The sequence below is a fragment of the Corvus hawaiiensis genome, chromosome 7 (assembly GCF_020740725.1).
Source record: "Corvus hawaiiensis isolate bCorHaw1 chromosome 7, bCorHaw1.pri.cur, whole genome shotgun sequence".
NCBI classification, from domain to species: Eukaryota; Metazoa; Chordata; class Aves; order Passeriformes; family Corvidae; genus Corvus; species Corvus hawaiiensis.
Genome location: NC_063219.1, coordinates 9,927,246 through 9,945,439, shown reverse-complemented (window position 1 = coordinate 9,945,439; position 18,194 = coordinate 9,927,246). Strand labels below are relative to the sequence as shown.

Genomic DNA, 18,194 nt, shown 5'->3' with positions numbered 1-18,194 from the left:
CTGGAGGGCAGATTTAACTATAGGAGAGCTAAAACATTTTTGTATTTGTGGTGCAGGGCTGCCCCACTCTGTTCCAAATCAGATTCAATCCCTGGCTGTAATGGAGTTGTGAAAGCTCAAGCTGCAGCCCATATGTAGAGCACTGCATGGGCCCTGGGGTAACAGGGAAAGCATCCAAGGAGAGGGGATCAATACAGCCACTTGATTAGCAGAAGGGTGATGCAGAGCGTAAGGCTGGATCAGTGGATGACTTCTGATTGTAATTACTGTCACCTCTTCCAGGTCATTTCATGGTCTTCCAGATCAGGGAGATTTTACAAGTTTTGTCTTTTCAAATAGTCTGTGTTTAAAACTAAAAATAAACAAACAAAAATTAAAAAGCCCTCCCTCATTCCTGGTTCATTCACAGAAATCTTAGACCCATTATTTTTTCACGTTTCCATAAGTTAGACGTTTTTCACCTTTTTAAGCGGGACTGCAAATGCATCCAAATGGGGGACTGAGAAATCTCACATGAGCAGGTGAAGGTTTGAGTGCTCATACTTCTTAATGGGCCCTGGATAATTGGCTGCCTTATTAGTCAATAAGTGACCTTCTGTATGCTTCTAGAAAATAATATCTTGATTGATTGTGGGCGTGTGTTTTTGTGTGTTTGTTTCTGCTGATGGGGAACACCCCAGCAGCGTGGTCAGAGGCAATCTAGGTGTCATTTCCTGGGCACAGCTTTGTGATATATTGGCCGAGCTCCACACAAAAGTAGCAAGCTCCCATTCATCAGACTGAGCTTCAAAAGCGTGGCAGGGAGAGAGGGTTGTCTCTGTACTAATGATCTAATACACACTGTTTGTATCAAAACTGTCATAGCAAGGACACTGGTGGGAGTAAGAATGCAGTCAACTCAAAGCTGTGCTTCTGGCGTTATCTGGCACATTTGCAAAATACATCCTCAAAAATGTAATTATGCAGCATTCACAGAGGTCTCATGGAAAATGTGTCAAGCTGGATGTTTATTCCGATGGTAAACCAACTCTGACATTGCTCTCTATGATGAAATGTGATCATGTGTGGGTGTGTAATGATGTGTATTCATGCACACATAGGTATCTGCATATTATATGCAGGCAGAACTTGCATGGCATTGCCTGGGTGCATATTTATGTATTTGCTCTCACACATGCAGCAAACGGGTGATTAGATGCCAAAAAAGGTACATTTTCACAGTAACGTTGTAAGGCCAACATGTAATTCTCTGATGCGGTGCCTTACATAAAAGTTGCCATGTGGCTTAGGCTTAAATCTGTCTTCCTCCTGTGCTCTAAAAGTAAGTTCTGTATTTCAAGTGGGGTTTTGAGGTCATGGGAGCCGCCTCACAAATGCATGGCTGCTGCGTTTCCTGTGGCGGGCAGGTCAGTGGGCAGCAGGGGCTCATCTCCTGCCCACGCCGGCAGTGCTGCACTGGGCAGGGAGCAGTCTGGGAACGTCCCAGATACAGCCAAGACACAGGTACAGGTAGTACAGGGACCAGGGAGTGCTTCCAAATGCTGCCTTTGGCCTCCCTCTCCCTGACTTTTAGCACAGCATTTGACTTTCATGGCCTCTGCTAAATTTATAGAGGTGGTTATGCCAGGAAACTCTGCTCTAAAAACGCTTATGGGCTCCGCAGAGAAGACAAGCAAGCGGGCAAGGAAAAAGTAGTAGCTCTCCTTCCATTTTACTGCTAAAGAACTGAGATGCAAGAGATTAATGGATGTGCCCAAGGTCATACTGGAAAGCTGCAGCAGAGCCAGGCGCTGAATCTAGATACTCTGCATCCTAGCCCAGTGCCGTAGCCATATTTTTTTTTCTGATAGTATTTAAAAGAAATACTGTTCCTGGAGAGTGGAACAAATCAGAAAAATAAGCTGCTGGTGTGCGAATGAGAAAAGGTCATTTGTTCTGTTTCATCACTTTGTTGTCCAAAGATCTAATTACTTTGGGAATTACCTCAATGGCTTTCAATCAGTGCCTGTCTGTCTTAGGTCATTCCACACACCTCACCTTGTCAGTTTAAGGTGCTTTGTAAAGATTTTTTTTCCCTCTTAATTAAAAAATAATGCTTCTGGCCAGCTCTTCTGCACATGTTTTTCAAACCTATGCATGAGGCTGAATACCAGTAGAGCCAAGCACTTGTACTCCTGACACCTCCTGATTGCCGTGTAAGAAGCGAAGTGCTTTTACCTGTAATATATCAGAGCTTTCCACAGATTGGAGATGACTTATAAATTGCATTGTGGAGCTTCTTCACCTGCAATTGAAAAGTAATCGCCGGGGTGCTGGGAGGTGTGGGCCATTCAAGAACACAGAATTTCTACACTGTGCAGTCCCTCACAGCACATTTTAAAATTAGGAATGACTCTAAATCAGCTTGTTTTAAAGTGTGTTTCAGTTCTGTTATTGCTTTTCAGTTTCAGGATCTTTAATGGGGCACTTATATTTTCGAGGTTTTTCTTCATTGCAGTCAGAGAGTCGGGCAAGACATCTCCTCAAACCTTCCCCCACCCACTCCATGGAATCACTTCTGTGTTTTCTTGGTTCCAACACCCAAGGCCTGAACAAAACGAGCAGGTATCATACGTATCACAGCAGAACCATGACAATAAGTGGGTCTCTGCAGATAGCAGGTTATGCCAGCACTGACCTGGAAGAAATAGAAAATCAAAAAGAATGTGCTCATTCTCAGTGAACAGCACTTTCAGCCTGAAAGATACTTGGGATCAGTCCCCGAGAGGTCCTCTCCCACTCAACTTTGTAACTCTTCCAATTCTTTTTTACACTGACCCAGATTCTGGATGACTGATTTTAGGGAGGACTGCAAGTATATCCCTGAGTTCTCAGGAAAAGCTTTTCCTGGCCTGGCTTCTGGTTCAGCTGATCTTTGCATGGAGAGGATGGTTGCCTATGCTAACGCCAGAGAAGCTGTGCTTTCATGGGAAGACTTGAGTGTTAGATTGAGGAGCCTTTCTCTCTTCTTTCCACTATAGCTCACAAATTTCAAAACCACATTTTGCCAGCTGCTAATTTCAAGGGAGAGGTCCAGAGGTCCTTCAGCAGCAGGCACAGCTCCTGGCACATGTCCAGTCAAGGCTGGCTCACCTTCATGCCATGGAGGATTAATATACTGGGGTCCAGGAGCTCTGGTCAGGGACACAGTCTGCATTTTGCAAGACAGGCAAGTACTGAGAATAAGTCTCTGCCCCTAGAAGTTTGAAATCTAAGTAGGCCAAATCTCAGTTAATGGCTTGAAAATAATTTTTACAAAGCTATAATTAGGTTAGATTGTACCTTACCTTACCCTCTTCTCTTTCCCCCTTCTATGAATGGAGACAGTGACCTAAAAGCTTTGTGCCTGACTCCATCCCTTTGCTTCTATAATTAACACTGTTTGCTTAGTATTTTCCTCACTGCTGAGAGGGACAAAAGCTTTTTTTGTTCCCCTTAGATGCAATTTGTATGATACTGTATTTATTTAGAATTAATGACAATAACCATGTCCATTCTGGACACTTACGCAATCAATCAATCTCCCTCAAATTCTGCACGCATTAATGAGCTCACTTGGGTGGCAGAGAAAACACAAGAGTGAAGTAGCCTCATTTCACAGCTTCCCCAAAAGTGTACCCTCGTTTTCTCTTCTCCTCTTCCTCCTCTCTCTGCCTTCTCTTGCTCCTTGTCAGTGCAGTCTGCTGAATCTGATCAGTGTAGTACAACCTGATCTTTACCTGAGAGCATAGTTGCAAATTCAACCCAGAATAAGCTTAAAGTGGCTTCTGAAAGGAAAGTAGAGAACAAGACACTTTTTCAGCTACATCTTACAGCATTTGTTCATCTGGAGACACAGAAGAATAAACTCTTCAATGGAAAAGGTTTGGCTGTTTTCTCAGACTTTTTTAGTGTTAGGACATTGGCTTTCATCAAAGATCTTGAAAGCAATGGACAAGCCAGTTCAGTGGTGACTAAGTAAAAGAGCAGCAGGTGAAGTGCAGCATTTTTGTAACAGCTTCTGTGGCTGTGAGAGGCCACAGATCTTTACTGCCCTTATTGTAGAGGTAAGCACCGTGGGCTAGGTTTTACAAGGCAGCACCCAGTTCACCTGAGCAAAAGAAATCGAAGAAAGGTCAGCCTGTGAAATGGAAGTCCACTCTTTGCAGAGCTCTGCAGAGTGCCATACACCTGTTATCACCCCAATGGGAGTTACCATGAAATGCTCGCACCGTTGGGGACAAAAGGTGTAAATCAGGGATTTTGGTAGTGCTCTGCTGAGGTTCTCTTATTTGCTGGCAGTGGTGGATCAGATTTACATCAAGTCCTAAACTAGCAAGCCCCAAATTGAATAAAGCTGTGTTACTCTGCAATTCCTTTTTCATGTCAGCAGCTAATCCAAGTTACTGTTGACCAAAAGTCCTTTCACAGTCACCTGGCAACTTCTACTGAATCACATTAATCATCCTCATAAAGATGTGCGAAGGTGAAAAAGCTTTTACCAGTTTCAGACTGAAAGTGTCTTTTGAAAGAATAAATGGAATAATTTTGTGGCATTTAAAATGCCACTGTGCCACATTTCAGTCTGCACATCCTTGGGTGAGTTTAAAATTGCCCTTGCGTTAAGCACAGCGAAAGGGTCTCTCCAATGTGCTTGTAACGCTCTGCTGCAGGTCACACAAAGGATTGCTTCTTTTCCCCAATGGCACAGGAGTAGCAACATCAGTTTTGAAACTTTTGGACTGATCCGTCAGCTTAGTCCATTACTCAGCATGACCTTTATCATCTCATATCTTGTTAGAGACAGAGATTAGTGATTTGTCTTTTGAAAGATCAAACTCATCATTTCTAGATGCTGTTTCATATCTGTATATTTTTATCATACTCTTCCTTGGCACTTCAGCACATGGTATGAAGCATTGGGTTTTAGCTCTAACAATTCTGAGAGGGGAAGAACGAGAACACTAGTGAAATGTCAGTATTATTATGGCTTAAAGAAGAATATTACAGTATTTGCAGTCAGTGTATGTCTTCTTGTGATGAAGCTAAGTTCCTCTCTGAGAAGAGTACAGTTTTTTTCATTTTACAGATAAGCAACTGAGATATAAATAAGCATAATAGTTTTACTAAGATCATAGAAGGAGCTTTGAGAGAGGCAGTTCATCTCTCAGAAATCTGACCAAATCAGCTGATGGAGAAAGATTTATGCAAGAACAGAGAAGACAGAAATCTCTGGGTGTGTGTAAGAAAACATCCACAACCACTCCAGACTTGTGCTTTTAGAATTGTTATTCTTTGTACCTGGAATTTGGTTTCTAAGTATTTCCTACAGTGAAGTAGAAAGCATTGGTGTTCATTAATGCTCTTCCTTGGTCAAAACTGAATGCTCAGCACAGTTATTCTCACAGTATATGGGGTAATATTTCAGTCAAGTGGTAAACCTAAAGACTGATAGGGAAAACCTATTTTGTTTTCCTTTTTGAGATTATGTTTTTTTTTAGCAAGAACCAAACTTTGTAGTATTTATTGAACAAAATGCATGAAAGTTTATTAAGCAAAATAAATAGAGGAAAATCAAAATATTTAATCATACAACTACAAAGGGAGGAATGAAACAGCTTGGCAAATTGCATTTGCAGCACAGTAAAATGTGTACTGTGTCTGCATAAGTAGTAAATCAGCATTTTTATAACACTGCTATGGGAAGCCTCAAACTAGAGATATGTAAATATTACAAAGTACAGATATGTTTGAATATGAGAATGAAAATACACCAAACCATAGACCAAAATTAGGCAATCACCTCCTAATAATTATTTGTAAACATCCTGTTAATCTTAGAACTCTGCATTTGATGTTTCAGTACTCTGCTCAGGGATGATACATTGCATGTTAGGCCTCATTCAAATAGTCATTAGTTTGGAAGTTTCTGTTGTTAGCAGGATACTGGGAAGATAAATGATGAATTGTGGTTTCCTGATTCCATCTTTTCTTTGCTCCCCATAGGCCTCGTGCTGTCTCCTCTTGATTTATGCCAGAATCAGAACTTGCTTTCAGTCTGACTGGTCTAGTCCAAGTACAGGCTTCCTTCTGGGTCTGCATGAGGGAAATCAAACCCGTTGGGAGCTGCCACACATCTTGTCCCTGGGGCCTGAGAAAACCTCCATCTCCACACTGCTGGTTTTCTCTTCCGTGGCTCGCAGACTGGCTATCTCTGGAGGCCTGCTCTGGAGATGCTTAAAAGCATTGGGAATGCTGATGTTGGCTTAATGGCTCCAGGTGTAGCTATATTTTGTCAAGAGAGCTGTTAATAAATGCTTTGGGAAGATGGCTTCTTTCCCAACTGTGCATAGCAAGGGGTGGCACTTGCCACCAAGTTTTGTGGTTTCGTCATGGGCTCTGTGGTCTTTTGAATTTATACACAAGCTTAGGATCCTCTACATGTGATTTGTTGAAGATCTGAGATTTCTTTGATTGCTTTTGAGGAGTTTCTCTTGCCCCTCTGTGGTAGAAAGCAAGCTGGAAATGCAATCTAGAAACCAAAGGGGGGAAAAGTGTGCTTCAGATTTATTATTTTTGATGAAAAGCGTTTTTTAAGCTGGATTCATGGTTCCTGGGTCCTCTCTCATCAGTTTGAATGCTTGTCCTTGTTTGCTGAACCCTTGCTCTGCAGCCATGCTGCTTTGCTTTCTCACTCCTCTTAACAGTGCTGGGTATGAAGGTGTTTTATCCTGTTCAGCCAGTTTACAGCCATCCAAGGTAACTACAAAGAGTGAAAGCACAAAAGAGGCTTAAAGAAAGCCTGTGATTAAAATGGAGAAGAGTATGGAAAGGCAGGTCCAGGATTTGGTCCAAATATCCAGCTCAACAGAAATCTTTTAATTGCAGATCAGACCCCGAACACAGATGTGCTGTTCCTGTTCTTTGAGTCTGAACCTTGATAAAGCACTTTGACATGAATGGATCCCTGGGAATAAACAGCAGGTTGCCCGCACAAGGCAGTTGCTCCAGCACTGCCCGAGCAGTGGATGAGCTGCTTATTGCTCAGGGCCTCTGCCAGCACTTTGACAAGAGAGTACAAGAGAGATGAAGAGCCAAAGGAGGGTGGAACCTGAAGAGGAACTTGCTCCAATTAGCAGAAGGCATCTCATCAGCCCGAGCTGAGCACAGAGCACACTTGGGGTTAGCTCCAGTCTCGCCTTTCCCCTTGAACAGTTACATAAGTATTTGGAAAAATAACTTTGCTTGGCAGAACACGGTGTACGGAAAATGAGCTCATTTCTCATGATGATTTAGATGCCACCGAGATTATGAAGCTAAGCCTTCTGTTTTAAAGGGTTGCAGGCTTTTAACAGAGATCACAAGGAACATCATGCTTTGGGATTTAACATTTATTCATTCAGTTCATCAAGTGCTGATATGCACATAGTACTTTGTTGCAGGCATCACAGTGCTGATAGTAGCCCGAGGTTATGAGCAAGGAATCTCTAGACAGTACAGAAAAGGTTGGCCTTGTGTAGTTCTAACCCAGTTGTCATATAATTTTCCCTTAGATCTGACTTGCACGTTTTGTACTTTGAACAAATACAAGCAGTGCTTTAGCTCACCTCCCCCTGCTTTCTGTTGATAAAGGGCTTTACCAATTGATTCTCGAAGGAGCAGTGAAATGGGTGATTTTTCTTTCCAGTGAGTTTCAGCCATACTGGGACTGTGATAAAATCACTGGAGCCTGTCTACTCTGAACACCAAAGTAATCAAAATGAACATACTACTAAATTTTTGCAGAAGCCTTTGAGTTGAAATTATTAAACACCTTGCATTTCCTTTGAAAACATTAACACTGCCTGGATCTCATCTTGCAGAGATCATGCAGTAATCAGAGCAGGGTGTCACTGAGTTCATGTCAAAATTTCACTGGCCCCATTCGGGAGGAGGGAAGGGGACATGATAAATACAGTGTAATGTTATTAAATCCAGTGTCCATTGATTTCAGTAAGGAATGATATTTCCATGTGCATTTCCTTCTCTCTTGTGCTTCATTTTCCCCCCATTTTGAAAGATGTTATTGCAGGCTTTAAAAGCTTACAAAAATGCTGTAATTTTTTCCAGAGAGGTGAGAAGTTTAACCTATAAATTCCAACAGAATAGTTGGATCTCATGGTAATTCCTGGGTTTGAATCTTCTTATCAGGAAAGAAGTTGTCCAAATTGACAGTCCAAATCTCCTCTGATGAGAGTCAGCTGAGTAGCTACGTACCGAAGTGGCAGAGACCAAATGGCTCATTGATCCCAGTTCTTTCCACCTCCTGACACATGTCCTCTATCTCCAAACCGCAGTAGCCACTGCACTTCTTCTCAGCCTCTGTCTTAGGTCAAACAGGCCACAGTCTTGTGCACCTTTTTTATTTCCCCTTATCTGCAGAAATTAGATTGAGAAATCAGAATTCCTTGAGCATGGCTACCTAGAGCTTAGCACAGCACTCCAATATTAGCAATGACAGTTTTTGTTTCTCCTGGTGGTGAAAACATGTCATCTCAGAAATTCTAAGCTTTTGCGCCTTTCTCACGGTGCCGTCAGATCTCACAGTCTGTCCCTCACTGCCTCATTACCCCTGTGGCATTGCCATATCTGCAGTGTTTCTCCTGACTAAGGGAGTTCTGGTCATTGCTGCTGCCACCTAAGCTTGGCTCTAAAGTCTGGATGCTCGGGTGCCACTGGAAGTTGATGCTGCAGGTGACTTTCCTGTTGACTTCCTGGAGAGGGTTTTATGCTCAGATGGTGTGTAGCAAGTTTATTAGTGCCTATCTACCGCTTCAGCTCGTGGCAACTTATCCTTCTGCGTCTCTCCTCTCCAAGGAGGCAAGGAATGCAGGTCAGGCATAGGGTCACACGTGGCAGGGGGTCTAAATTTATTCACAGATCCTTCCTGATGGGTAACATGAACAGCATCTGTGACTCGCTCACAGGAGCTTTTTCAGCGTTTTGCTGACTTGGAGTAGAACGATGGAGATGATGTTGGTTTTTCTAGTCGAGAAACTGATGATAGTTGATGAGCTGGATGCCATGAGGCTTGTTCTCCATTAATGCTCCCTGTAACTGCACAGCACAGCGCCAGGACCTGCTGTACACAATGTGTTTTCATTTGCACTAAGATGTTTGGGGTTTTTTTCCTCAGAACTCAGATCTCTCTATACTCACAGTAACTGTTACCCTAGAAATCTTCATGAAAGGTTATTGCAGTTGTAAGACAATTTGATGAAACAGCATTCTTAATGCAATTATTTGTAACAATGATGACAGAAATGAAGAAAATACATGTTAAAAAAACTTATAAGAAAAGTGGTAAAAGCAATATTGCCCACACTGTTGATTAACAGCATTCAGTTGCTTTGCGTTGCTCGTTACAGTGAAATCAATGGCCTTGTTCACTAGTGCCTTTTTTTCTCCATTTGTGTAAATACAATCTGTGTTAATGAATATGATGTTTGAGCACATCCAAACTGTTTGTCTTGGGGACTACAACAGTTTATTTATAACCTCATCGGAATCAGATCAACATCCAGGCCAAGCTTTATATCTCTCTCTTTATTAAGAGCATGGAATAACTTTCATACAGTTATATATATGTTGCTAGAGCTGAACTCATGTAGTGCGGGGAAGCTCATAGCACTGGATTATTTGCCGTGTCACTAATGTTTTCAGTAGCTGCAAGCTAACCCTTTAGAAATCAGTCAATGCTTTTACTAAATGGTAACATCTAATTTTTGAGTGCTTTTACAAAATCCACACAGTTGATGAAAGCAGATTAAAGGAGCATGAAATTAGTGGGGCTTGCATCTCTTTATGGTTTGTGAGCTGAACTATTATTGGTCTCCAGACCTGATTCAGAATCTCAATAAATGAAGGCCAAAGTTTCTTATATTTAGGTTTCCTAAATAGAAGAGCTTTTAAATTACCTTCTTCACACCAGATGAACACCAAATCTCTTGTACATTTGTGTATGAAATTACCCTCTGTTCTTCTCTTTAAGCTGTAACAAAAAAGAGCAAAATGTTGAATGAACTAACACTTTGGCATGAATTTAAGGGCCGATGGTGATTACTAGGGCCTAGGGAGAAGTGTTCCCTGGGGCCACATTATTGCCTTGATATCTAATGATGGGCTGGCACTGACTGCATTTGGAAATCAAATAATGCATCAGACTGTTAAACTCCCATTAAAATGGTGGTGTCTAATACGTCTGTGGACCAGAGCTTGCATTATTATGTAAACCCCAGTCCAGAGTTAAAGAAGAAATGCTCTTTGGGAGCACCTGGAAAAGGTTGGGGCTTGTCTACTGGTCTGGATGACTGTATTATATGACTATTTTATTATTTACTATGATAATATACATAATGTGTTAAAATCCTTCTGGCTGAAAAAGAAGACCCAGAGAGTTCAAATTCTTCAAGCAGAAAGGTGAGTAAGCAGAGACTGTTATTGCAAAAAGACTGCAGGATGCAGGCAAAGCTGTAAAAATTGATTGTGGTCACACCTTAACGTAGTAACTTCCCTCTTCCTTTTATGCTGATTTTGTTTCCCTTTTTGAGTATGATTCATGTCAGAAAATGATGGTCAGGAAAGTGTCATGAAGGTTTATTGACTTAATAGGTCTTCTATAAAAGCAAGAAAGCAATGGATGTATGGGTTTGAAATGTTTAAAAGAGCCAGAGAGATGGGCTGGACATCAGGAAGGTGCCAGGGATTCAAACACATGGTGGGGGAAGCAAGGGAAAAGTGTCGTGCTGCTGGAGGAGATGTAATGTTAAAGCAATACTGCACTGCTGGAAAGAGGAAGGCTGGTCAAAACACTGTTCTGAGAATGTTTCTACTGGCAGAGAGTCTTGCGTGTATTTGCAAGGTGCAAGAGTTAGGCTGTAAGATGGCATGGAAAGGAATCAAATCCCAGCTAAGGCAGACACCTTTTAGAAGCAAGAAATGTCAGGTGGAGGAAGATCCCCACTGTGTGATGCAAGACAGCAAGAGCTCAGTGGTGGGCTTGGGCAGGTGGTTTCTTTCCTCTGGGGAAGTGAGACATCCCTGGGATTTATTAAATTCTCTGTAATCTTAGCTTTTCCTGAAGTTGGTGTCTGAAGAACTGTTTAGCCAACTGACAGCTCCTTTTTGCATGCTGTTCGTGTATTGGGAAGCTCAGTTGACATTTTGTCATATTAATCTCACTTTATACACATGAATGTAAGGTACACACCCCTCAGCTTCTTCAAGTGACTGCTCGGGACGTGAGGGGATGGGCCACAGCAATTCCAGCCACATGTCTGAAAAAAAGTGCAGTGACAAAAATTTCTTGTTTGTGATGAGGTTTAAAACTCATGCTGCCAAAACCACTTCACTGTTTAGATCATCTGCTTTCATGCCAACATTAAGAAGAAGAAAAAAAATAAATGTTTCTGATACAATCAGAAGCAGAACAATCTGTGATTCCTAGAAAGCTCTGCTAAGCAAGATTTCCACAAACGTGAGAGTCTATTGCTTAGAAAAAAAAGGGGGGAAAGGAAAAATATTTTCAAGATGTAAAGTTACACTTACACTTTGACTTTTGGTATGGTTTTCATTTAAAAAAAATTATTCCAGTGGCTTGGTCACAAAAAAACTGGTTTTACATTTGATGTTCTTAATGAACATGGGTTCTCAGCTGTCCCCAGATACTTTTATTTTCTAAATACAAAGACTTATTCTTCTGCCTTGCTGTACTTCACACTTGTGTAATTATTTTCTTTTTAAGATAGTAAATACTGCTTCATCTTCACAGTCTGTAGGGATACAGAAGTGCAAGCCCTACTGGCATTGCCACACTAGGATAACATGTAGCACGGAATTGGATCCAGGTATCTCTAATAGAAGAAAAATGCCCAGTGAATGGCAGCTTATGCCCGTTCACCTGCTCTTAGCACAGAATGAGTGTGTTGTGGCAGGGTCTGCTGCCCCTGAGGAGAGGCCCTATAACAGCCAGGTGTTTGCAGTGAGCCTGCACCACTGTGTAATGTACAGTTAGAGTCACTGAAATAAAAATACAAGCTTGAGTTCTTGCACAAAAAAAAACCTGAAGGTTTTCATTGAAAGCAGAAACTTTTGCACTGAATGCTGCATTTGGGTTAAGAAGGACATTTTTTATTGGAGAAACATTAAATTTTCAGTGAAATTTAGTTTCTTATGGTTTCGTTTTTATCCATCTATTCACCAAGCACGCTAGGTGTGTCTGTGCTGCCTTTGGTTGGTTTGTTCAGGTCTGGGTTTGAGCACAGAGAGCCAAATGCCTGAAGACAGCTGTCAGTGCTGCTTTTAATGGGCAGAGCCTGAGTGTGATCCGTTCCCTCTCCCAGGCCTTGCACAGAGCTGGAGGGGGAACCAGCAAAGCAGACAAGCAATCTGCACAGCAGAGAGTTTCACCCGGAGCCTTTTGTGTGCTCCTTTTTTATGTGCTGGGTTATTACTGAGTTATTGCTCTCATACCAAGGTACATAAACGTTGTGGGGCTTGGGTTTTTTCCTTCTCCAAATGCACAGCTGTAAAACCCTCCTTGCTGAGAGAAAAGGCAGTGCTAACAACTACGTTTTCTTCGATGTCTCTTTGTTTCTGTTTGGTGTCTCTAGCTGAAAAATATTTTAGTCATCAAAGGTTTGATCCAAGCTAAGAGAATATGCACATCCCTCTGTTTTCAGCAGAAGCTTACATTCATAAACCAGTTTTGATTAATATTAACGCCAGGTTAAGATTCTCAGTTCAGATGACAGAAGAGACCTTTGAATATAGCTTGGCTGCATTGCCTGCATACTTAAACATCTTTGCATATTTCAAGACTGAGCAAAATCAGCCCTGTGCCTACAGTGGTACTTTTGAGGTGAGGACTCAGAGAAGGGCCAAGCAGTGACCTCTGAAGACATCTCACAAAAGAGACAAGGCACCGTGATATTATGCAATATCACAGGGAAAGAAATCAGAATGAATCCTTTTAATCAAATAAAGATCAGAGTATTAGGACCAGAAGATAGCTTTTTCATCTACAGGAAATGAAATCCCAGATGAAAAATTCTCACCAGATACTCACAAATACATGCTCACTTCCAGCTAGCATAAGAGCAAAAATCAGGTTTGCCATTTCACCTGTAAACAATTAAAGAAGTGAGAACTCAAAGAACTGACTACCAGCAACCTTAAAATATGTCAGAACCTGAGCTTTCTGGCAAACTTGATGTGAATCTCAGTCTCATTAAGTTCTCACTAGGCCTCTAAGCTAATTGTTGGCACCAAGAAAAAATAACTGTTGGCAAATGATGGTACAGTGTGCTAGGTGTTAAAAATAACAGTGAAGCTATTGTGTGGTTTTCTTATAATGTAATGAATTAAAACAAGATAGATCCTCTAGGATAGGTGCCCAGTTCACTGATGGCAGTAGAGATCTTCATGGCTGGCAGAGATGCTCTCTGAGAAATTGCCCCAACTTCTCTGAGCTGGATTTGTTTTGCCTTTGTTTGATTTAGAATACCATTATTTTTGAGACCAGGCAATCACAGGCTATTATGATTTCTTTATCTAATATCCTGCACAAGAAAAGCGTAGCCCGAAACTTTCTAGAGATCCAGTCATAATATCTCATTTACCTAATCAGATCAACACTCAACAGAGGGGCATGAGCCAATGAGCTGTGCAAATGCTGTTCTGCAGCTGATAAGGTGTTGTAATCTGCTACGTGAGGGTCAGAGCACAGAGAAATCAACCTAAAAACCTCTCTTGATTTTGGTAGATCACACCCTAGGGCTTACTGACACGTGCAGTTTTTATATCTGGCAGAAGAGAATGTTATGTATGTTCACCAACAAGTGATACCTGATGTTTTGGTCTGCATGGGCAATGTTCAAGACATGAATGGAAGATTATAAAGGCCTTTGGGATTTCTAGTCTTTCCATTCCATTTGTTATCACAACTAATTTCTGCATTTTATTTTTAATTATTTGTCTAGCAAGCAATTGAAAAGACAGGTCACCTCTTGACTGAGTATGGTGTAAAAGATCATTTAAAAGAAATAGATTGACCAAGATAAATCCAAAGGCATGTGTGGCAAACTAAAAAGTGTACATAATTTATTTGCCACCTTTTTCAGCTGAAGATTTGTACACCAATATTAATATCTGAGGACAGGAAAATTGGTACAAACAACATAAAGTTTCTGTTGTGTTAATGCCGTATTTAAGTTGGCTCACCATGCATGATTTTCTGATAGTCCTCTTTGATTTATGTGTGTCGCTCTTTTTGTGATAGGTGCTAAGTTTATGGTGTTCAAAACTTTGAAGATGCAACAAACTTTCTTGAGTCACTATCAGAGATGTGATAGTACATGTGAACTTTCTTGTGATTCTAGAGAACTGGACCTAGTGGCTCACTGGGTCCCTTCCAAACCCATTTTTCTAAGAGAAGCAAATTTCTGATGTAGTAGGAATGGTAATTTGGGGTTTTCTCACTGGATCTGGTATCGGGCCATTGCTGTTAAATGATTGTAAAGGCCACTGTAAGGGGAGAGGTGCTGACTTTCAGACACAACATCATTAACTTGTGGTCATTACAAAAATCCCATGATACTTTTAGAAAAAGTAGAGTAGTTAACCTTGGTGGCTTGGCCAGACTCCAGCTTTTGTAATTGCATCCTGCCTAACTAAAATTGCATTGCACTAATTCGATTGGATGGCATATTCTTCACCTTTTACCCCAAGCTGCTGAGTAGTTCTGTTCAATATTTTCTATATTTCAACCCAGAAATATCTTAATTCAGCGTTATTTGTTTTGAATTATAGTTCTTAAAGTGCTTTGAAATACTTCTGGCTGAAAGTTGCTGTCAGCTGTAAATGTAAATTTTCTTTGTTGCCAGCTGTAAAATCATACAGGATTTGACATCAAACGATCTATGCCTTGCACCACTATGATTTGACTTGAAGAGCTCCTGAAAGCCCGGGCAGAGCGTGCCTTAAACACAGCTCTTTGCTGCAAGGATGCCAGGCAGGGAGCATGAATCTTTCAAAGCCAAGCAAGTAACATAATCTACCTATGGATCAATAGTGTGCCCTTCAGGGACACTGATACTCTGAGGCACTCGGGGAATTTGCTACGTGGTGTGCAAATACTGTGCTGGTAGTGATGGCTTTAGCTTTAAGAGCGCGTGGCTGTGCTCACAGCACTGCAAGAGGTTAAAATCCTGGTACACTACAGGCTTGTCTGAAGTGTGACTTTTGTAGGCAGCCAAGGGAAGCTTTTGCTTGTTTGCACTGAAACCTGTCAGGGGAGTTTGGAGTGGACTGTGGTCTAAATATAGTGATGATTGTTTTCGAAGCAAATCTTACATTTTTGTGACAAAAGTCTTCCATCCATGCATCAAAGCAATTGCACTTCAAGGGACTTTATCTCTGTAGATAAGGGTATGTGATACAGGAATTAGGAAAGGAATAAAGCTGGAATTAGTGCTAAATCCACAGTAATATTCTGCTGTGAGATACTTCAACCCACAGTTCTTTTCAAGTTGCACTGTGTGCACTGCCAGCCCACTGTATGTACTTGTAATGAAACATTAAAGGAAGTTTCAGGCACCTGAAGGTGAAAATCACCTGTTTATTGTTCTTTTGGTAGTATCTACTGTGAGAGTCAAAACCTGCCCATGTCCCCAGAAAGCAAGCAGAGAATTCAAGGGTGAACATGAAAGAGGAAAGAAAAAATTTACCTAGGGAGAGAGGTAATAAAGACAAAGCTTTGTGCTTTCCCCAAGTGTAAATTCAGCATTATTTTCCCTTCAGATAATTCTCTGTACTTCTTGATTTGTTTCTTGTGGGATGCAGGCAGACTGCACCAGCACAGGTAATTCTGCTCTTGGGATGGCTTTTGCTTGCATCTGTGGCTTGATCCAATGCTGACCAAAGGCAGCACAATGTTCCCTGTGGATTTAGGCGAGCTTGAGAGTAGAAAGCTCAAGTGCTCCAACAGTGTCTTTATTCTTCCAGTCTCTTCAGAGGGGAGATGCTTAAAGCCACCTTTCATCCAAAAAGTCTGAAAGTTTTCAGGCTTTCACGTGCTCAGACTGGGGAAGTTTTTTCCTTTTTCTACTGAGAGCCTGTGGCCCCTCTTCCTAGGCTGATAACCTGCCCAGTGCTTGATCTGTCTGAGCAGTGCATCTTTCTCTAGGCTTATGTGGAGCCCAGCAGAGCTGCTGCCTGCCAAAGAGGGCATTTTCCAGCCAGGCCTGTCTCCTGTCCTGCAGAGCACTGCCACTCAACAGGCAGTGTTATATTATCTGAGACACAGCTTATAAATGTCATTAGAGGGCCATGGGTGTAACAATTATGGCCCAAGGAGCAAGGATAATGATGACTTTGTGCTGAATGTGGCACTAATCAGGGACCCTTTGCACCAAACGTATTTTGTAGTTCCTTGTCCTGGCAGGAGTGACAGGCAGAGGTAACAGCCTGCCCACAGCCTCTGTTGCAGGGGTTTTTGGGAGCAGGGAGACCTTCTCCCATCCATCATGCTGCTTTCTGGTGAGGCTGGAGCAGGCAGGGAGAGGGGAAAACATTGGCAGTTTATAAAACAAACAGCTGACCTCTTCAGTCTCCTGGCAGCATGACCGCAAATCTGATTTCAGATCATGTTTCAATATATTCAGTAGCAGCCGGGTTTTATTCACACAGAGCCAACCCCCTCCCTTAGTGTGATGACTTTCCTTCCCTATCCAAGGAAATACTGTACCCACCCTTCTTCATTTCTACAAGTGGTTCAAATTGAGCCCACAAGGATTATTTACTCAACTACGTGCCTTGCTTCATGAAACACTGAAGTCTGCGAAAGGAATCATAGGCAGAGGTGTTGGGTTTTTTTTTTAAATACCAAGATTAACCCTTGCTTTTGGCTCTTTTAATATCCACTTGTATTCAGAGCATGCAGAACTGCTACCCAGACATTGTCACTACAGTAGGCCTGGGTGTACTTATTATAAATTTATTAAATCGCTGGTGGTATTCTGGACTCCCTTAGAAATGCAAAAGTCATAGAAATATGAACTTCATAGTTGAACTTAGTGAGTTGGCAGTTTTAACAGGTGAAGATGTGTGGTCTTACGTAGTTGGGCAGGCACAAATGTTGATGTAGTTAGCATTGCTCCTCCAAAGCCTGGTGATGGAGGCCCTGGTATTCTTTGTCATTTTATCCTGTGCTTTCCACGTGTTCTGACAGTACAGGCTGACTTTGTAGTTATCTACACACCCAGCTATTTTTCTCAGGTATTCTCCAGCTGTGAAGACAAGTTTACATTAGACCTTATGGAACATCCTGCTCTACTGGAAACAGCTCTTCCACCTCTGACGAAGACGTGTGGTGTTGCCATAGTAATTTCTTCATACCTGTCTTTGGAATGTCTACCCTGTTTCATCGCCGCAGGCCCTGTCTTCTTCAAAGCCTTCTGCTCCATACTGGGATGCTTCCAGAGGAACAGTGACTGGCAGTGAAAACATTAGCCTGGGCTTCTGCCAAGTTGAGTTCAGTCTTATTCCCAAAGACTGTGACGAGAGTGGCCATGTTCTGGTCCTATACAAGGATGGCATATAGTGCATAATCCCAGATCCTACCCTCAGCATGTGTAAAGTTAGAAAATCCAGGTTTGTGGCCCCAGGATGAGGCCAAGTCTGCCAGGCCGTGGCTGGGCAGTGGGAATGTACAGCTCTGCAGTGCCCATGCAGTGGGCAGCCTCAGCACAGACTCCCTGCTTAGGTCTCTCATGTGAAATGTGGAAAATGGTTTTCTCTCTAGGAAATGTTCCATGCATTTGACACATTGGAAAAGAAAGCTAGGGACTCAAAAGGGCGACTAAGAGCTAATGAGACACCGTAAATGTCCATCAAAACCATCCTGTCCCCTTCCATTGCCTTCAGCATCCAGCAACCACTATTCTCCTGTGCAAAGTCACCTTTTTTCTCTAGCTCAGGACTCACATGACTGCTCCTGCAGGTTAACGTGTGCTGGGAAGTAGATGTTTCCAGGATGATATTGGTGAGTTCTTCTGGGGCATTCAACAGCTTTGAGAGCAAGTGACAGGTAAAGGAGAATGTGGTAGCTATATTTTGGTTACTGTAATCTTCCCACCAGA

General features: G+C 42.0%; 1 protein-coding gene across 1 annotated transcript in view; it reads left to right on the top strand.

Moving 5' to 3' along the window:
* The window catches only part of TMEFF2 (transmembrane protein with EGF like and two follistatin like domains 2), a 125,554-nt gene that overhangs the window by 33,006 nt on the left and 74,354 nt on the right, over nucleotides 1–18,194 (top strand). The gene's annotated exons all lie outside the window — the stretch shown is intronic.